Below are 20448 nucleotides of genomic sequence, written 5' to 3'. Positions count from 1 at the left end.
GGAATATGGCCTAGTGGCAACAGTGCTTGCCTCCAACACATGAAACTCTCCATTCAATTCCCCAGCACCACATATATGGAAAACGGCCAGAAGGGGCGCTGTGGCTCAGGTGGCAGAGTGCTAGCCTTTAGCGGGAAGAAGCCAGGGACAGTGCTCAGGCCCTGAGTCCAAGGCCCAGGACTGGCCAAAAAAAAGAACTAGTAACAACACATGCTGGTGGGGATGTGGCCCAAGGAAATGCTACTAAACTGCTGGTGAAAATGTAAATTTGTCAACCACTCTGAAAAGGTTCCTCAAAAGACTAGACATAGCTCCCCTATTAGCTAGCAATCCCATTTCTGGGCATTTACCCAAATGACCAAAAATAAGGACATACTAAATCTACCAGCACAACAATGTTCATTGCAGCATTATTTGCCATAGCTAAGATATAGAACTGTTAGGAACAGCTGTGCCTTTAAGAGGCCACAGCTGGCTTTAGCCTGTCCCCTCCCCTTCCGCCTGTAACAGGAAGAGAAGCCCCGCCCCTGGGGGGCGAACATGTGTGTGCCATCTACAGAGACCCAGCTCTTGGGGGGCTGTAATCCCCACCCACAGAGGAAGTTTCATGACATCACCTGATGGCCAGCCCAGTCAGCCAATCAGTCAGTCACCCCAAGTCCTTCCCCTTCCGCCTTTGTCATCGTAATAATTTCTTCTGCCCGCCCTCTGCGAGGCTAAGGTGCATGGACCATGGAATCGCCTCCCCGAAGTCTCTTTCTCCGCCACCGTTCCACACGTAAGGGAACCGGGGAGTGGGGGTCTCGGCATTTCTCCTCAACTTATCGCAATCCATTAGAACACGCTTTGCCTTCTGCTGGCAAAGGGACAAAGCTGAGTCTTCTTTCATAGTTTAGAATTCAAGCATCTCCCCTGGAGAAGTGGGGAGAGGGGTCCCAGAGAGATCCCGACATAGAACCAACTCAGATGCCCCTCAATAGGTGAATAGATCAAGAAGATGTGGTACATATAAACAATAGGGTTCTATGCCTCCATCAGAAAGAATTACATTGCCCCATTCATAACGAAATGGAAAGACATGGAAAAAATTATATTAAGCAAAGCAAGCCACGCCCAAAAAAGCATGGTGTCACTAATTTGTAATAACTAGAATATGTCTATGATATTCTTAACAAGGGATCACAATAGGCCAATCACCAAGTGCATTTGACCATATATAATGAACCATATCAAAATGAACTCCAAGAATTGCAAAGTTCTTTTTATGTCCTCTATGCAATTATTTCTTTTTTTTTCTTTCTGTTTTAGTTTGCAGTGCCCTTTGTCTTGTATATAAGCTTATCTGATCCATAAAAGGGAAAGAGAATCAGAGAAACAGCAGGACAGAGGATGAACTAAGGCAACAATGATACACAATAGACACTATGTTAGAAATGAACTCTACAACTTCAGGGAAGGAGGGAGGAGAGTGGTAAGCTGGAGAAAAGAAGGGAGGAGGTAAAAATGTTTAAAAAGAAATATACTCATTACTTTTTGTAACTGTAACTCCCCACCCGTTCATCACCTTTACAATAATTTTGTTAAAGATGCATTGTAGGCAGAAATTGCTTTGATGAGTGGCAATTCCTTTGTACAACTACCTAAAGATAATTTTTAAAATATTCAAAAACAAAAAGACAAGTTTTCTAAAAGCAGCAGTCGAAATAGGCCCCTTTACTGCATTACATATGTTAGAAATTCTTTTAACTAAAGAAGGCATAGTCAACAAATACTGGCTTGAGTATCATAAGGTTTATTTCTCATACAGTAAAATTAGACAGTCTGGGGCCCTGATACAGTAACTTATTAGCATCAATTCTCTGTGTTGGTGACTTTGGAACTATCTGAATATTTTCCTATGGAAACAAAGTTGTCACACCAACTTGTAGGAGCATATCTTCAAAGGCACGAAGCAGAAAGCAGGATAGGGAAATTCATGCACTTCTTTCTAATCTAAAAGGAAATTTTCTCAGGAACCACCATGAAACTTCTCTTTACCTGCCATTACCCACATGGCTACACCTACAGAAAAGGAATACTACTGTATTTTTTCCAAGTTTCTTAGTGAGAATCAGATAAAGGGGAAAGGATAAGCAGGTCATAACTTTTGATTAACCCTTGTCTGTGATGAGCATGTTAATGAATGTCTGTTTGACACCCTTTGCATCCACTAAAATAAACAAAGCAACCCAATGACAATTGAATTATAAACTCTAAAGACTTAAAAAGAGACTTCTCTGATGAGGAAATGAGAATGGCCAAGAGACATATGAAAAAGTGCTCTACATCACTGGCCATAAAAGAAATGCAAATCAAAACAACATTGAGATTCCATCTCACCCCAGTAAGAATGTCCTATATTAAAAAAACTAATAATAACAACTGTTGGAGGGGATGTGGCCAAAAGGGAACCCTACTCCATTGTTGGTAGGAATGTAAACTGGTTTAGCCACTCTGGAAAGCAGTATGGAGATTCCTCAGAAGGCTAAACATAGAACTCCTCTATGACCCAGCAGCCTCACTTTTGGGTATCTATCCAAAAAAACCACAAACATAATCACACTAAAGCCACCAGCATAACAATGTTCATCGCAGCACAATTTGTCATAGCTAGAATCTGGAACCAACCCAGATGCCCCTCAGTAGACGAATGGATTAGGAAAATGTGGTACATATACACAATGGAATTTTATGCCTCTATCAGAAAGAATGACATTGCCCCATTTGTAAGGAAATGGAAGGACCTGGAAAAAGTTATACTAAGTGAAGTGAGCCAGACCCAAAGAAACATGGACTGTATGGTCTCCCTTATAGGGAATAATTAGCACAGGTTTAGGCAAGTCACAGCAGAGGATCACAGGAGCCCAATAGCTATACCCTTACGAACACATAAGATAATACTAAGTGAAATGAACTCCATGTTATGGAAACGACTGTTGTAACTACTTTCAACGTGCCATATGTAATTGTAGCCTCTATTATTGATGATCTTCTTGTATCACCTTCCTGTGGTTGTACCTACACTTTCTCTGTATCTTATCTGAGTATATTGGAAACCAGGTATACTGGTATTAGAACTAGGAAATTGGAAGGGAATACCAAAATCGAGAGACACAGGGTAAAAAAAAGACAAACAACTACAACAGCAATACTTGCAAAAATGTTTGGTATAAATGAACTGAACAACTCATGGAGGGGGGAGGGGAACAGGAGGAGGAAGGGGGAATGAGGGACGAGGTAACAAACAGTACAAGAAATGTATCCAATGCCTAATGTATTGTTGGGGACAGCTGTGCCTTTAAGAGGGACAGCTGGCTTTAGCCCATCCCCTTCCGCCTTCGACAGGAAGAGAAGCCCCCACCCCTGGACATGAGCACGTGTGTGATGGCCCGCGACCCCAGAACGCAGTCCTTAGGGGCCTGTGGTCTTCGCCCATAAAGGGAGTCCCCTGACATCACTTGAGGGACAGCCCTTGTGGCCAACCAATGGCCCCTCTCCTGTGCCCACCTTTGGGGGTATATCTGTTGCCTCCTCATCTGAATAAATCAGAATGCCCCAGAGGCTTTCTCTGGGACTCCCATACGCCCCTGTCTTTCCTTGGGCTGGCAGGCATGGTGTCTCGCAACCACACATGAACTGAGGCTACATTGGGACCCCACTTCCGTGATTAATCCCGACTGGCCAGGGGACATGAGAGAGTGAGAATGGATCCCACACAGAAGAGGCAGACAAGCCCAGGACCCACACACACACACACATAGATGGGGGGGTAGAGCGAAGCCTGGCAATGTATGAAACTGTAACGTCTCTGTAATTCAGTTTGATAATAAAATATATATATAAACAAAATATATCATAACCACAAAAAAAGAATTATAAACTCTACAAAAAAATAAACTAAAAGTCATGTTTATATTCTAGAGACACCAGCACAATCCCTGGTAGGCACACATGGTATTCTGAACTAAACCAAAATGTCTTATTCATGGTGAGTAATTATTCTTTAATTGTAGACAAGCATGAAAAATTACTTATCTATTTTTCAGTACCATCCTTTTAGTAGTAAATATTATTCATATATTCATAAGACTAGGTATTGCCTTGTATGTGTATTGGTGTGTGTTTGCTGTTTGTTTTTCTGTTTTTCTGTTCAATAAATAGTCTGTAGATGGAGCAAACTTCATTAATTACATGCTTTAACCAATGGTTTCCAAACTTTCTATAGAAAGACAATGTCAAAATAAGAAATATAGATTACAACTCATCAGCCCAGGAATTTCTGGTTTCATAGATGTTTGATGGGGCTTGGTAAATGAATCTTTTAAAATCTGATTTCATTTGAGATTGGAGTTACTGATCAAACCATTTTTTAATAGACTAAGAAAATGCTTATTGTTATTTAAATTTTGCAGTCTAGGAAGAAACCTGTCAAAGCCTTGCCTTTTGCTTCATTGCAAATAGTTGAATATCTCCAAAAGAAGAGCATCTTATAATGGAACTTGCTTGAGAAGGCAAGTTTAGTGTCTGCTATGTAAACAATAATTTTCAATTCTGTGGCTCCCAAGGAAACAGATTAGAGACAATTCATAAGCCAAAATCACCCCTCTGCTTCTGCTTCCTAGCAGGAACTTCTTTGCTCCTTGTCTAGACATGTGACCCTTATCAGTGATGGACAAACAAGCATTATCCTACCTCTACTCGTGCTCGGTGAGACACATGAAGATTCTTCCTTGCTCTCTACTTAGACTTCATGGTTTGCTTCATTTCTCTAGCTCAATTGCTTGCACATTCTTTGAGATAATTTTTGCCTCTCAACCCTCTATCTCTACCTTAAGTTGGAATCCTGGTGACTCAAAAGGCCAAAGTGATCCAAGAATCACAACCCCATCACTTGTGAAACCAAGAAAAAGAATGAATTACCTTCAGATAAATTACTTTTTGTTTAGTTCTCACCAACAAATAGGAGAATGTGCTTCAGAACAAACCAATCTTCTTTGTAACAATGTGCTTCTAAATCCCTGAACATTACAATATAACATTTCTTGTCCATTGAGAACAACTTGTTTGAATTAAGGCACAATTGTCAGTAAATAACATCTATCTCATTGAAAAGTTGATGTGTGGCTCTTCCCATAAAACATACAAGTGATCTCTAAAGAGCCTTCTTCACCCAAGCAAAGTGGGCAAGTACACAGCTGGTCATGCCAATAGTTAACGATTCGGGCTTTGAATCCTTCCTCTTAAGTGGCAATAAGAAACAAGTTGACTTTCCCACTGGGTAGAGTTTTACCAGAAGACTGCTGCTCAGGGAGAAAAGATTATCAATAAAGAAGTGATATCTTAACTCTTGACTGTTCTGTTTCCTTTGATTCCCTCCCTTCCTCTCTCCTACTTTGAATTAACCAGCACTTCAAAAGAATAATAAGTCAATATTGATGATCTTCTTCCTGTAGTTGTACCTACACTTTCTCTGTATCTTATCTGAGTATATTGGAAATCGGGTATACTGGTATTAGAACTAGGAAATTGGAAGGGAATACCAAAATCGAGAGACACAGGGTAAAAAAAGACAAACAACTGCAAAAGCAATACTTGCAAAACTGTTTGGTGTAAATGAACTGAACAACACATGGGTGAGTTGGGGGAAAGGGGAAGGGGGAGGGGGAGGGGGGAATGAGGGACGAGGTAACAAACAGATATGTATCCAATGCCTAATGTGTGAAACTGTAACCTCTCTGTAATTCAGTTTGATAATAAATATATATAAAGAATAATAAGTCAATAACACAATATGGTTAATAAAATCTGGGATAAATGTATAGTTTCTGAGCAAGAGAATAACCACCCTACAGTATTTAATATTTTCCTTGTCCTCCTTCATATGTTAGGCTTGCCTATAGGCTACTTCTTGACACAAGAATCAAATGGTAAGTGAGTGTAGTGATAATGGTTTAGAATTTAGGAAAGATAGCAAATTACCAAGGTTTACAGAGTCTGGAAAGTTAGAGGTGAAATAAGGGACATAATGACACTTTCCAAATATGTAGAAAGCTTAAAATGATAAGTGCTTATTGCTTAACATGAGTAAATAAACTAAATTGTAACAAGAAATGTGATTGTTAGACATTAAACAACAAATCTGTGCTAGTTATTAATCACATTGGTGATTAACTGAGAAAATAAACTCTGAAACCTTCTAGTACAAGACAGAGATAAGATTCAAACCCAGATCTGGCAGACTGCTTGTATATTAAAATACTATAGGAGAACAGGCGGTAAAAGAGAAAACAAATATAACTGCAAAAGGAGGAGAGAGAAACAAAACTTTTTATTTTACATTTTATTTTATTTTGTGTCCTTCCTGGGACTTGAAATCAGGACCTGGGCACTATCCCTGAGCTTTTGTGCTCAAGGTTAGCACTCTACCACTTGAGCCACAGCTCTATTTAAGGGATAGCTTTGAACTGCAGCCCTCAAATCTCAGCCTCCTGAGTAAGTAGGAGTGATTACAGCTGTGAATCACAGATTCTCATCAGTCTTTCTTTTTTTAAGATGTCATTTGAATTAGTCCACATTTTCAACCCACATGCTATTATTTTTTCCTACATCTGACTTCAAGAAAACTCTTATTTCTCCTGAAAATATGTAATCCTTTTGAAAAATGGTGAACTGACTTTTTTTGTTTCTGACCCAGGAAAATTTAACATTTGATTTAGGGAATTATCTCCAATCTTATTTTTCCCTTTGTTCTACGGTCTCTAATTTTTATTTTGGTTATTTTTTAACTCCATGTGTGAACCTTACACTGTTTTTTATTTTATCATAAGTTGATTCAAACCTATTTTTGCCCATTGGTGGAATATAAGTTGTAAATAAATGAAATATATTTCTTGCTTCCTTATAGTCATTCTTTGGTCTACTTGTGTTGTTACCTTGCTCAAGGATAGAGAAATACTTCCCTTGTTATTCTGTAGATCCTTCAGAATTTGGTCAATGGACAGGAAGAATCATCAAGCCAGTGTAAGCTGCTACCCAACATTGAGGTCAGCAAAATACCAAGTGCTGATTTTCAGGTTGACTCAACTCACATCATTTCTCACTTTAGAAATAAAGAAAACAACCTAAAGACAAGCTGCAATTACTCAACAAACAGCTAACTTAAGTTGCAAGACTATGACATGTAGAGGGAAGAACTAGTAGGATTTTAGTTGCTAGTATCAGACCTGAGTACCCATAAAACCTTAGTTCCCTAGGGGGAGAAAAAAATCTTCTCAAGTGAAGTCATCACATATTCCAACTACAAAACAACACAATACCTTTAACTAAGAGAAAATTACAGCTCTTTTTTCTGTATAAGGCAGGAGAAAATAGAAGAATGTGACTAAGAGCATGTTAAAATTCAAATACTTTGTATAAGTATATCCAGAACAAATACAAATTTCAGAATTCTTCTAAGGGGTATAATTAAATTGATTTTACATCATTTAAGTAAAATAAGTAAGCCCGCACCTTATAGATACTAATGCCTTTAGCAATTTTGTCAGTTCATAGAAAAGTAATTCATATAAAAACTTGTATTATCAGCAAAACAAGAAGCCAACTAACTTATTTGTACAAGCTGGCCATTTGGAGCTGAATTGTTAGTTTCATTGTAGGTGTTGATGTAGAGTCCTTTCATAAAACCAAAAGGGAATGTCTGAAAGGCTTTTTAAAGCTTTCTGAAATGGGTAACATGCTAATCATATCCATCAATAATTGTTATCACAATGGCAAAATAATACATCCTTGTCAAAAATAAACTGTCATTCAGAGCAAGTAGCAAATGGCACAGAGCATTTTTTTTTTCATTAAAACCCAGCATGTTTTGTGTATAATAAGTATTTGTCCTCTAGTGAAAAGACAGACTAAGAAACAGTTTGTTGGTGGCTTGTGGCTAAGTTCTCAAGAATTTGTATAAAAAAATAAATTATAGCACATCTTTCTCACATAATGCAAGAATTCCAGTGATATAATGACATAACCATTTCATAATTCACTTTTAGAAAAACTAATTTAAATAGACAAATTAAAAAATAAACAGAGAAAATGCACTTATCTACCAAGAATGATAACTAGTACCAATCTTTAGATCACTCTGATCTATTTAGCTATCTATAAATATATGTACTATATAAACATAATACATACTGTCATATAAGCTATTGAAACTTTTCACTAGAGGACATCTTATGACTATTTCCATTTGAATACATGATCATTTTTATCATAAAAATATATATTTATGTGGGGTGCAGATAATGTTAAATGTGTGTGTGTGTGTGAGTAGTAGTAGTAGTAGTACCAGAGCTAGAACTCAGGACTTGAATGTATTGTTTGGCTTACTTGCTCATGGCTGGCACTGTACTGCTTGCGCCATATCTTCAGGCAGCATTTTGCTTGTTAGCTGGTGATGGAGTCTCACATACTTTTCTACCTGGGCTGGCTTTGAACTGCAGTCCTCCAGATCTGAGTCTCCTAAATTCTGGCTAGAATTACAAAGGTGAAGCATCAACATCCAACCCACATAACATTAACACATGTAAATCTTATGTCATGGACAGATCTAGACTGACATATCTATCTCCTCCAGTAGTTCTCATTTTCTATGTAGTAAAAATATTCAAAGGCACTTCTTACAGCTTTTTTAAAGACAGTACAATTGTAGATACTATATTAGCTATTGTTACCCTACTGTACAGAACATACTATTTCTCATAACTAAAAATTAATACCCATTAACCAATCTTGTCCAATCCAATCGCAATATAGCCAGTTACCTCTGCTTCTGGTGAGAGCTAGTCTACCTCAGCTTCTATGAGATAAAATCTTTTATATTCTGTGAAAGTGGGATCATGCAGTATTTGCTTCTTTTTGCCTGGATTATTTTACTTAACATAATGTCTCACATTATATAAAAACATAATATATATAATAATTTCCCCATTACTGGAGATCTTTAACAGTTGATGTGCTGCTTAAACACTCTAGTAAAGTTAACTTTATATTTATAATCTCTTAATTCTGATCATTTTCTCTAAATGGAATTTTCTTTGTCAAAAGTAAAGTATATGTTTAAGAATTTGATATATATTTTGTACCCATTTATGAGAATTATCAGCATCCCCACATGCTCTCTAGCAGTTGGATATGATTGTGTGGTTATTTTTCCTAAAACCTTGGCTCTTATAATAATTTTTGCATAATTTTCCATGAAGGATTTGCATAATTTTTCTCATGAAGGGATTAAGGTAGATCCACGGAGCATGATTCCTCCAAAGATCCTCTCAGACTCAGTGGCTTTTTCAGGGGAATGTGAATCACATACATTTTTCAAAGGTGAGAAGCATACAGAATCAGTCTAAATCCTTCCTTATGGGTTGATTAACCTGACATTACCACAAAGTTCCCTTGCATATATCATAGCACTTGTAGTGTGAAGGGACTCTAGTCAAACACCTTCTTCCAGCCCTCAGAACCAAAAGATCTAGCTCTCTGTATTTACTTAGTGGTATTTGGTGAACCAGAGAGCTGAAAGGCTCTGCCGCATAACGTGTTTTACAGGAAGAAACTCACTTACTCCTGAGACACTGAAGAGAAGAACTTAACCTTTTGCCTAAGTATTTCCGAAGTATAAATTAAAAGGAAATCAGCTGCAATTATAAGTGAGCATAGTGAAACACAACCTATGAATGTCAAGGCTGAATACCATTTAAGTCAGCTGTGAATATTCCTGTATCAACATCGACATAAAGGTTGTCAGATAAAGTATTTACCTTAATCCTGTAATTCTACAACAACAGAAAAACTTTTAGGGTTTTATGATTTTAAAAGATAAAAAATGGGAGGCATGTTCTTTAAATATCAATCTTAATTGCAAAACTGTGAATATGCAAATCCAAGTATATACATTTAAGGATTAGATATTAATTGAATCTGCCTAGATATAAATTGCATGGCCTATTCTTTTATTAGAAGTAATCATCACTTTCCCTTTTGGCATTTGATAATAACTGACAAAATATTATAAGTTCTCCCTTGCTCTGCAATTTACCAAGGCAATATTATAGCTCACATGGATTAAACACCTTTGTCCTGAATTCTGGAATTGTCTGAATATGTACTAAGGCCTTACTTAAAATGAATTTTAAAGCACTATCATATTAACATGACTTCTTAATTGTGGGGCATTTTGTCACAGGTCCACATATCCCAAATTGGCTGACCCAAAGTGTACAACAGTCAGATGCAAGAGATGGGAAAGTTCTGTCATCTACGATTTACAGGACTACGATTTGGAGACTTGCACCATCATGCTTCTGACTCACTGATACCACACAAGAATTTGAAACATCTGGGGCTGGGAAAATGGCCTAGTGGCAAGAGTGCTTGCCTCATATACAGGAAGCCCTGGGTTCAATTCCTCAGCACCACATATATAGAAAAAAGGCCAGAAGCGGCACTGTGGCTCAAGTGGCAGAGTGCTAGCCTTGAGCAAAAAGAAGCCAGGGACAGTGCTCAGGCACTGAGTCCAAGGCCCAGGACTGGCAAAAACAAAAACAAAGCCAGCTCAGGCAGGAAAGACTCTTATTTCCAATAAACTACTCAGAAAAAGCCAGATAGTGTAGTATACTGTCTAAACACACATATTTATGTTTAAATAAAGGTGATACAATTATTTTTTTTAAAAAAGAATTTGAGACATCTTAGAATCCTTCCACATCCTCCTTATCCTTATCCTATGCTCATGGCGATTTGTCAGTACCAACATATTCCCAAGTAAGCACAACGTATGATTACTACAGAAACTGTGAAAGATACCAAAAATAAACCAGATTATTTGGAATTTGACAAATCTAGATCTAAATCCTAGCTCTTAAAGCTAAAAATCAGAAAGTCACTCTACTTATCCTTCTAGCCTAACGTCCTGGTCTTGGCACAGAAGTGTATGTGTGGCTACAAATGCTAAAGATACACAATTATTTTAGGAGCTTCTTAGCTGAGGAAGATGACATACTGGAGGAAGAAGCTAGGAGGTAAAAATATGTTCATAAGCGAAATGTGACTGCAAGCTTCATTCAAATTACACTCCAATTACCAAACAAAAGAGATGCTTTATTTTCTCTAACTAAATACATGGCCTTCCGCTGTTCATATAACATTGAAGAAAAGAAAGGAAACAAACATTCAACTTGATCATTTAGTGTACAGATCTCTTCAAATTTCGTTTGTCTTCTTGGGTGATTTGTTGTCTTCCAAGCAATTGTTCAAGTTTTACATGCGTTATCATGATGCAGGAGGTTGGGCTCATCTAACTTCATGTTGGTGAGCAGACAGTGTTTGCTCCACATCCTGTCTAAGTCCTGAGGATCATTGCCTGACACAATTACAGTCTTCCTGGTAATCTCTTTAACCAGTGAGCATTTCAGTGGCATCTACTCACTTTTGAAGTCCTTGTTCCTGTCATTTTTTTTTATCCATGCATGGAATATCTCTGCCTAGAGCCTCTTTGTTCCACCTCCAGGTTTCTGCTGGTTTGGGGGCATCAGCACTGTCGATGGGGTGTGTGGACTTGTCATCCCCTCCACTCTCTTCAAATGCTGCAGTGTTCCAAAAGGCTCAACTCCTCAGCTCATGTTTGTCTGTCACCTCTAAGGCATAATGTACATGGTCAATACTGGGCTTCCTTTCAAGCTCAGAAGAATCATTATTCTCAGTAAATATCAACTCATTTTTCCCTTGCTCAGGCCACAAACCTTGAAATCACCTTGAGTTGTCTTTTTCCTTCACATCCCAGATCAACAAATACAGTGTCTTCTCTTCTCTATTAAGATACCAGCCAATATTTACAATAATTACAAGTATCTGTTAACTGCATTTTGCTTTACATTGTTAGTCTCTTGGCTGTATGTTTTTAATTTAGAATATAAAGTGATCTTGTTTAAAGCAAACCCTTCTCAAAACCTTCATAGACACATCACTTGGAAGAAAATCCCTATGGTAGCATAAAAGAACTTGCATAATTTTCTCTCCTCTTGTCTCTCTGACTATATTTCCTTCCACTCTTCCTGCTTCTTTCACTTGTTCCAGATATATTTATCTCTATTCTATTCTTAGAAAATATCAAACCTGTTCCTCCTCAAAGCCTAGATCATTGCTATTGAAGAGAAGATTCAAAAAAGAAGCAAGCATGGTAACTTATTTTACTTAGAAGTTAGGTAACTAACTTTTAGGATAAGTTAACGTGAACAAGTTAGTTTGAGATATTTGACACCTAAGTGGCTATAAAAAGCTCAGAGACCCAGGACAAAAAAAAATATCCATTTGAAATTCATGAGTGGTATTTAAAGTGTAACTAGGATCACCAAAGGAATTAGTTGGCTATAGGAAAGATCAGAACGTAAGCCCAGGGCATTTCAATTTGTGCGCATCCAAAAGAGGAGAATAAAGTGAGTTCTATCTCCAACTATTGAAGAGAGATGGAAACCAAATCCTCCTCAGTCAAGCCTTCAAATAAGTTCATATCCTGGTTGCAAATTGTGACACAGGACCCACGTAATCCATGACCAGTTTCTGTGCAATAGCAACTGTTTTAAGCAACTAAATTTGAAGTTAACTCAGTGATAGTTAATGACTATATTAAGGGAAAGTAAGTGCAAAGCAGTATTTATTTGGGCTCCCTCCCACCTCCATCCGGCATCTGATGCTTTATGATAATAGTCATAATCATCTTAGTATGAGTTATATTATCACTAAGTTAACTTTTCTCTGATATAATTGCATTTTGTGTCTTATCTGAAATTGAAGAATAAAAATAATCAGTGAATAAATGAGAAAAAATGATTTTTTTAAAAAGACTCCTGGCACCTCTAAATTAACACTGCAGAAGGTAGCCAAAGTCTGTGGCCTCCTTTTAAACACTTTAAATCATCTCATTTGTTTTGAAACTCCTCTCTTCTCTCCTGCTGACTTTTCTGCTCGTCATCCCCACCTTGGCGGCATAACTCTAATTTAAGCCTCTATCAAAGCATTATGATTTCCACTTCACTGCCCTTGAATGCTGTTGAATTAAGATACCAGCATAATTAATGGACCACCTTGCTAACACTATTTCTTCTTCATAGCACAGAGAAAATGTCAAGTTCCATTTCCTTTGAAAAATCAAGACTACTAACAGATTTCACTGCTGTTTATAAATTTGTAAAAAAAAAAAAAAAAGAAAAGAAAAGAAAAAGTTGGGGGGAGACAAATAGGCAAATACAGGAAAAGTTAACAAATGTATTTGTTCATATAATAATCATGTGCATTTCTAAATAGTTTCCATTTAAAATTTGTAAGAATTCTTCTTGTTTCAAGCAGGCTTAATGGAAATCAATTGTTATTATCCCTAGATATCCTCAGGAAAGTGGTTCCAGGACACCAGCCTCCATGTTGAATTTCCTCATGTGTAGTATTTGCCTATCATATATGCAACTCTCCTATATTCTTTGCAACGTCTCTAGATCACTTATTAAAAAATAACTAATACAATATATAGATGCTACACTACACTGTTAAAGTAATAATGGCAAGAAAACAGATGCATATTTTCAGTACAGACTCGATATTTTTCCCTGACATCTTTGATCTGAGATGATTTGAACCTACAGATGTAGGCTCATGGATACAAAGGGTTCAAGGTACTCCCTAAAATAATTATGGAAATTCCAGGTAAAATATTACAAGACTTTATCTATATCCACTTAAACACAAAGTAAAACAATCCTTTTTCTTCTTTCATTCTGATTTTGGTTAAAACAAGAGGAAACGTAAGTCTCGAAAGGAAGGGCAGTGGGTCACTCAAATTTCCAGGGTGATTTATGCTAGGTAAATGGCACTTCTGAAATTAAACTGAAAGGTGGGAGCAGAAGTGATATTATGTCTGAATTGAGGTCCTGAGGGCTGAGGGCTGACATTTGAAAGCTTCGGTGGGAGCAGAAACCACATGTGTTCCCATGGCTGCTGTGACAAATTATCACAAACTTGGTAGCTTGAAACAATGGGAATTCATACTCTCAGTTCTATAAGCCAGAAAAATGAAAAGTGTGAGTAGGGTCTCCCTCCCTCTGGGGTCTGTAGGAGAGAATCAGTTCTGAACCACTCCACACTTCAGGTGCCTGCAGGTGTCCCTTTGGCTTGAAGTAATATTACTCTAACCTTTGCCTCCACCTCCACATTGCCTTCTCTGTGTGTTTCTGAATCTTCTTTACAGAATTGTCTCAAATCCCTCTCTGCTTCTATCCTATAAGAACACTTGTCACTTGATGAAGGGCCTACCTACCTCACCTCAAGACACTTAACCTAATCAGATCTGCAATACTTGTTACAAATAAGGCAACAAGTCAAGTGTCAGGAAATGGGATGTAGATATGTCTTTGGGGCTGTCATTCAGCCCCCTGCAGAATCTTTAACCTGTGTGAGTCAGGGAGCCAAAAAGATACTTCTGCTCAAAAAGCATTGTTCATTCTGCTTTGAAAAGAAAAAAAAGAGAGAGTATAAAAATATCCACCCAGTATGCAAAAGTACCTAGAAAGTCCAGTTACAGAAGGCTATCGGTCTTCTCTAAGTTGTGGGTGGTAAAGAAACAAAAGCCTTATAAGAAAAATACAAAAAGAAATATAGAAATACCGAGGCCACACAGCATGAGTTCAGGATCCAAATGTAGATCTAATAAAGGGTATGGTTTGCAAACCTGGAAGTTGGCATATTTTTTCCAGGGATCATGAAAACCCTGAAGTTATCAAAGCAATGTCAAATAACAGTATATTAACATACCTACAATTCAGGGAACACAAGAATCCAACAGAAATTATTCTGCTCCAGGTACACTGGAAGACTAGACTCTAGTTACAAATGTGTGCCTGACCAATGATATTAGTAAGCACTGCCAGGTCTGTTTTCTGACCTTTAAAATAGAGGCTTTGCAATCCACAAATTCATATGGAACAATAAAAGACCACGAATAGCAAAAGCAATCCTAAGCAGAAAGAACAGTGATGGAGGAATTACAATACCAAACTTCAAACTGTATTATAAAGCTATAGTAATAAAAACAGCTTGGTACTGGCATAGGAACAGGCCGGAAGACCAATGGAACAGAACTGAAGACCCAGAAATGAACCCATAAAGGAGCTAAAAAAAAAAATAGGATGGAAGAAAGATAGCCCCTTTAACAAATGGTGCTGGAAAAACTGGGTCAACACCTGCAACAAACTAAAACTAGACCATTATATATCACCCTGCACCAAAATCAATTCCAAATGGATCAAAGACCTGAAAATGAAAACAGATACCCTGAAAACACTACAAGAAGGAGTAGGAGAAACACTTGGGCTCCTTGGCACAGGATGAAACTTCCTTAACAAAGACCCAGAAATGCTACAAATCAAAGAAAGGATGGACAAATGGGACTGTATCAAACTTCAGAGCTTCTGCAGGGCAAAGGACATAGCTTGTAAGATAAACAGAAAGCCCACAGATTGGGAAAAGATCTTTACCGGCCATACGACATTCAACGGACAAAGGCCTCATATGTAAAATTTATGGAGAACTAAGAAAATTAAATTCCTCCAAAACAAAACTGCAAAGAACAAACAGCCCCCTCAACACGTGGGCTAAAGACTTAAAAAGAGATTTATCTGATAAGGAAATGAGAATGGCCAAGAGACATATGAAAAAGTGCTCTACCTCACTGGCCATAAAAGAAATGCAAATCAAAACAACATTGAGATTCCACCTCACCCCAGTAAGAATGTCCTTTATCAAGAAAACTAACAATAATAAATGTTGGAGGGGATGTGGTCAAAAGGGAACCCTACTTCATTGTTGGTGGGAATGTAAACTGGTTTAGCCACTCTGGAAAGCAGTATGGAGATTCCTCAGAAGGCTAAACATAGAGCTCCCCTATGACCCAGCAGCCCCACTTTTGGGCATCTACCCAAAAGATTACAAACAAGAACACACTAAAGCCACCAGCACAACAATGTTCATCGCAGCACAATTTGTCATAGCTAAAATATGGAACCAACCCAGATGCCCCTCAGTAGACGAATGGATCAGGAAAATGTGGTACATATACACAATGGAATTTTATGCCTCTATCAGAAAGAATGACATTGCCCCATTTGTAAGGAAATGGAAGGACTTGGAAAAAATTATACTAAGTGAAGTGAGCCAGACCCAAAGAAACATGAACTCTATGGTCTCCCTCATAGGGAATAATTAGCACAGGTTTAGGCTAGTCACAGCAGAGGATCACAAGAGCCCAATAGCTATGCCCTTATGAACACATAAGATGATGCTAAGTGAAATGAACTCCATGTGATGGAAACGAGTGTTATATGACTGCTATAATAACTTTCAACATGCCATGTGAAACTGTAACTTCTATTGTTGATGATCCTCTTGTATCCCCTTCCTGTGGTTGTACCCACACTATCACTGTATCTTATCTGAGTACACTGGAAGCTGTATATACTGGTATTAGAACTAGGGAAGTGAAAGGGCATATCAAAATCAAGAGACAAAGGATAAAAAGACAAATAACTCCAAAAGTAATACTTGCAAAACCGTTTGTGTAAACCAACTGAACAACTCATGGGGGGAGAGGGAGGAGGGGAGAAGTGGATGGAGGAATGAGGGAGGAGGTAACAAACAGTATAAGAAATGTACCCAAGGCCTAACATATGAAACTGTAACCTCTCTGTACATCACGTTGACAATAAATAAGAAAAAAAAAAGATCAGCCCAAATACCACAAGTTTATGTATCTATTACTTTGATTTTTTAATAAAAAGGCATAAGGAAAAAAAATAGAGGCTTTTCCATCACTCCAGGATAACATCCTAGGAATATAATGAAAACACATGGGAGGCTGTGTATACAGACACACCATTTACAAGTATACTTAGAAAACAATATAATGCATGTAATGGACAAATATACATGCACAAGTACTCTAATGGTTGTACAGATATAAAAGTTGTGAGATTCTTCTGAATAACTTCTCTAATTTGGATATATTTGGAAGAGATTGTTCCATGCCATAGAAAGCAAAAGCAGTCTATATGCCACATTTATATAATTCGAGCATCTGTCACCTTTAAACATCAAATGAAAAGTTTTTAATGTTCAGAAACTCACTGACATTCCCCCTGGAAAGTCATTTCCAAGTACCCTTTAAAAAAAGTAAATGTGTAATGGAAATTTTAAGTTTCTTATTCACAGCTTCATGCCACTGTGTTTCCTTACTTTTGAAAATCAATAGGAGCTATTAATCATTTCTCTCATAAGCTAGAGACTTGCGATGTTTTAAAGGTGAAGTGCAAAATCCAGGTGAGTTGTTCAAAGAAAAACATACCCAGCATTGTAGAAAACTACCCTCATAGGTGACAGATAATCATTGGAGTTTTTGGTTATTAAATTATTATGGTCGTGTCTCATGGGGCTCCAAGTAAAGCCCTCAAGTGTGAGAGGTGTTATAATGAACCAATATAATCCTCAAACCATGTGCAGTGAAATCATTGTAAACTAGGCTCTTGACGGACTTTATTCTCAGAATCATAACCCTGGGTCGCTAGCGATGTCTTGGGATTTGTGAATGCTAATGTTTTGCTGGAGTTTTTAGTTGGTATGGCAGTGCCACAGGTGATATTGTCACAGGGAAAGACCACCAACCCACAAAGTGGTGTTTGAGGCCCATCATTCTCACTGAGAAACCTCCTTTCCTCAAAATGATGAACAGGGAAAGAATCACAAGAGGACTTCTGCAAGATCATCTTCATTTGTATTGCTCATATGCACAAAGTATATTTAGAATCATTAAATGAAGAAATATGAGAGGCAGCTGATTAGTTTAGAGGAAAGTTCTCAAACTTTATTGTTCATCAGTACCAATGCAAGACTTGATAAATCCCAACCTAGAGTTTCTGATTTCATCTGTTAGAGGGATGGCCTCATATCTAGCATTTCTAACAAGATCTTGGACTTGTTCTTTCTGATCCCTAAGTCTAGACTGGAATGATAATTTCTAATCTCCCAGGTAATACTAATGTTACTGATCTGAGAGTCATGCTTTGAGAACTATGGGTCTAAGGCAAAGGATTTTTGATCAGGAATTGAAAATCTTTAAAACAAACTTTTTTGTGTGTTAGATAAGAATACTGTTGGAGTGAAGGGTTTCATGGGGATCAAATATCAGGATGCTAAAGAATATATCAAGACAAGAATGTTGAGATTAATAATAGCAATGAGGACAGCAAACACATTGTTACAGTTGAGCATGCTTCTCTAATCCTCTCAAGCAACCTTGCCAGGTATATATTACCTACCCCTTTTTTTAGATTAGAAAAAAAATGAAGCTCTGATCTTTCTGAGCATAACATCTATACTTTTCTACTCCACATGACTGGTAAGAAATAAGATTAAAAACAGTGCCCAGCTGCTCCTGACTAAAGATTTTTAAAGTCTGTTTCCTGCCCACAAGGTATTACTGGTTTACCTGAGCTTAACAAAGAGAGAAAGAAAGGGACAGATCAGTATACCTCTTCATGCTTTGTATAGACTGTTGATAGGCTAAAGCAGAGTTCTGTATACCTATATGAAATTACCACTAATGATGGTTTTTCTCTTATCTCTTCTAATTCTTTTTCCTCTAAGACCATGAGTTAGATATTCATCCAAGGAACACTGAAGACGCAAACACTATCATAGGCTCCATCCTGGAATCCAATGAAAGATTAGCTTTGTTGAAATTGATCGGGTAACTACATCTTGATTGAATCTGTGCCCAGCCGTGCTCCATTCCTATCTTAGTCAGTTATAAAAGGCATGCTGTCTCTACTGGAAGCAGTATGTGTAGGGCTGGGAAGGAGAACAAGGTCAGCTCTAACCAAAATTTAAAGCTTTTCCTTTCCTCTCATTTATACTCATGAGAACATGCAATCAGAGTTATTGAATTCGAGCCAGATTATAGTTGCCTAAAGACAGCTGTGTTTCTGCAGTACTAATCAGTACAGAGAGACACAGGGCCAACAGAAGATTGTAGGGGTCAGTTGGACACACTCTGAAGAAAATGCCCAGACATAAGTCGCGGGTGACAGGAACGTGGAGAAGGTAGGAAAGAATGCAGACCATCCAAAACTCACGAGTAATGGAGCTTGATTGGAATTGAAGTAATGTGTGATTGGAATTCTCTTTTTTTAGCCAAGATAGCCTTTAAGAAGTTGACACTGTAACAAAAATAAAAAACACCATCTTTTGGTAGATGAAGGAAAATGCAAGACTAAAAAAAAATTAAAAAGCAGACTTCAGTGTAAATTAACTTATTGGACTGAAGGGGAGAGAAAAAAATAATCACTGCCAAGTAGGGCAACTTCAAGTTGTAATTAAGGGTAACTCTCCATGCTGTGGGCGGGCTGACATCTGGTGCCTGTCCTGAAATCCAAACAAGTCATCAGTAAGACAGTTTAATTAGTGCCAAGTGCTCTGCACTCAGAGGAACTGTGGCCCCTTCCCCAGAATAGGGCAAGAGTCCAGATTTTGACGCTTGCCCCTTTTTTCATATTGTTGTTTTTTTTTTACTTCCAAAAAAAAGTTACCATATTCTCCTCTCTCTTGGGGTAGCATGCCAAGGAAAGGCTTTCACATTTCAAATAGTTATTGATCCAACTGATTTATGACTAAAAGGAGACAGAAGCAAATGATCAGGTGGGTTTTCCTCCTGCTGCTGCTTATTATTAGATTTGAAAATTCTCTTGTGTTGAAGCCAAAACAACCAAATTTGGTGTCCCACTGAGGAACACCCGTTTCCTCAGGCTTCCAGCACTCCAATGAGAGGAGGGGGATTGGGAGAGAGAGAGAGAGAGAGAGAGAGAGAGAGAGAGAGAGAGAGAGAGAGAGAGAGAGAGAGAGAGAGAGATTATTCGTCTTGTACCTCTCAAAGAAACAAATCAAAGGCAATGTAATTCTTTCTAGATGGAACTAAGTTCCAATTTCTAGGAGAATTTGCAGATTCAACATTAAAAGGACACTTGTAACCTGTTTGGGGTGGGGGGGGCGAGAAGTACACCACTGAAAGGGAGAGTCCCTGGATTCTGGGAGTAGGGAGGGAAGATCTGCCTCTACTTATTTTATAGAAAAATAATATGTAAAAAAAAATAAGGCAGCAGCCAGTAATTCACTGTGTGTCATGAAGGACATTTTTCAGTTCTCTGGGCCTCAGGTTCCTCTCCCATCTATGTGAGCAGATGGAACATCCAGCTTGAGGGCAATACCCACACTGAATCTCTGTAGTCAGTCATCAGCATCATCAGTGGCCATTCGTATTTTCTCAGC

The sequence above is a fragment of the Perognathus longimembris genome, chromosome 2, assembly GCF_023159225.1.
Source record: "Perognathus longimembris pacificus isolate PPM17 chromosome 2, ASM2315922v1, whole genome shotgun sequence".
NCBI lineage: Eukaryota > Metazoa > Chordata > Mammalia > Rodentia > Heteromyidae > Perognathus > Perognathus longimembris.
The sequence above is the reverse complement of the archived record's forward strand: the minus strand, read 5'-3'. Positions refer to the sequence as shown.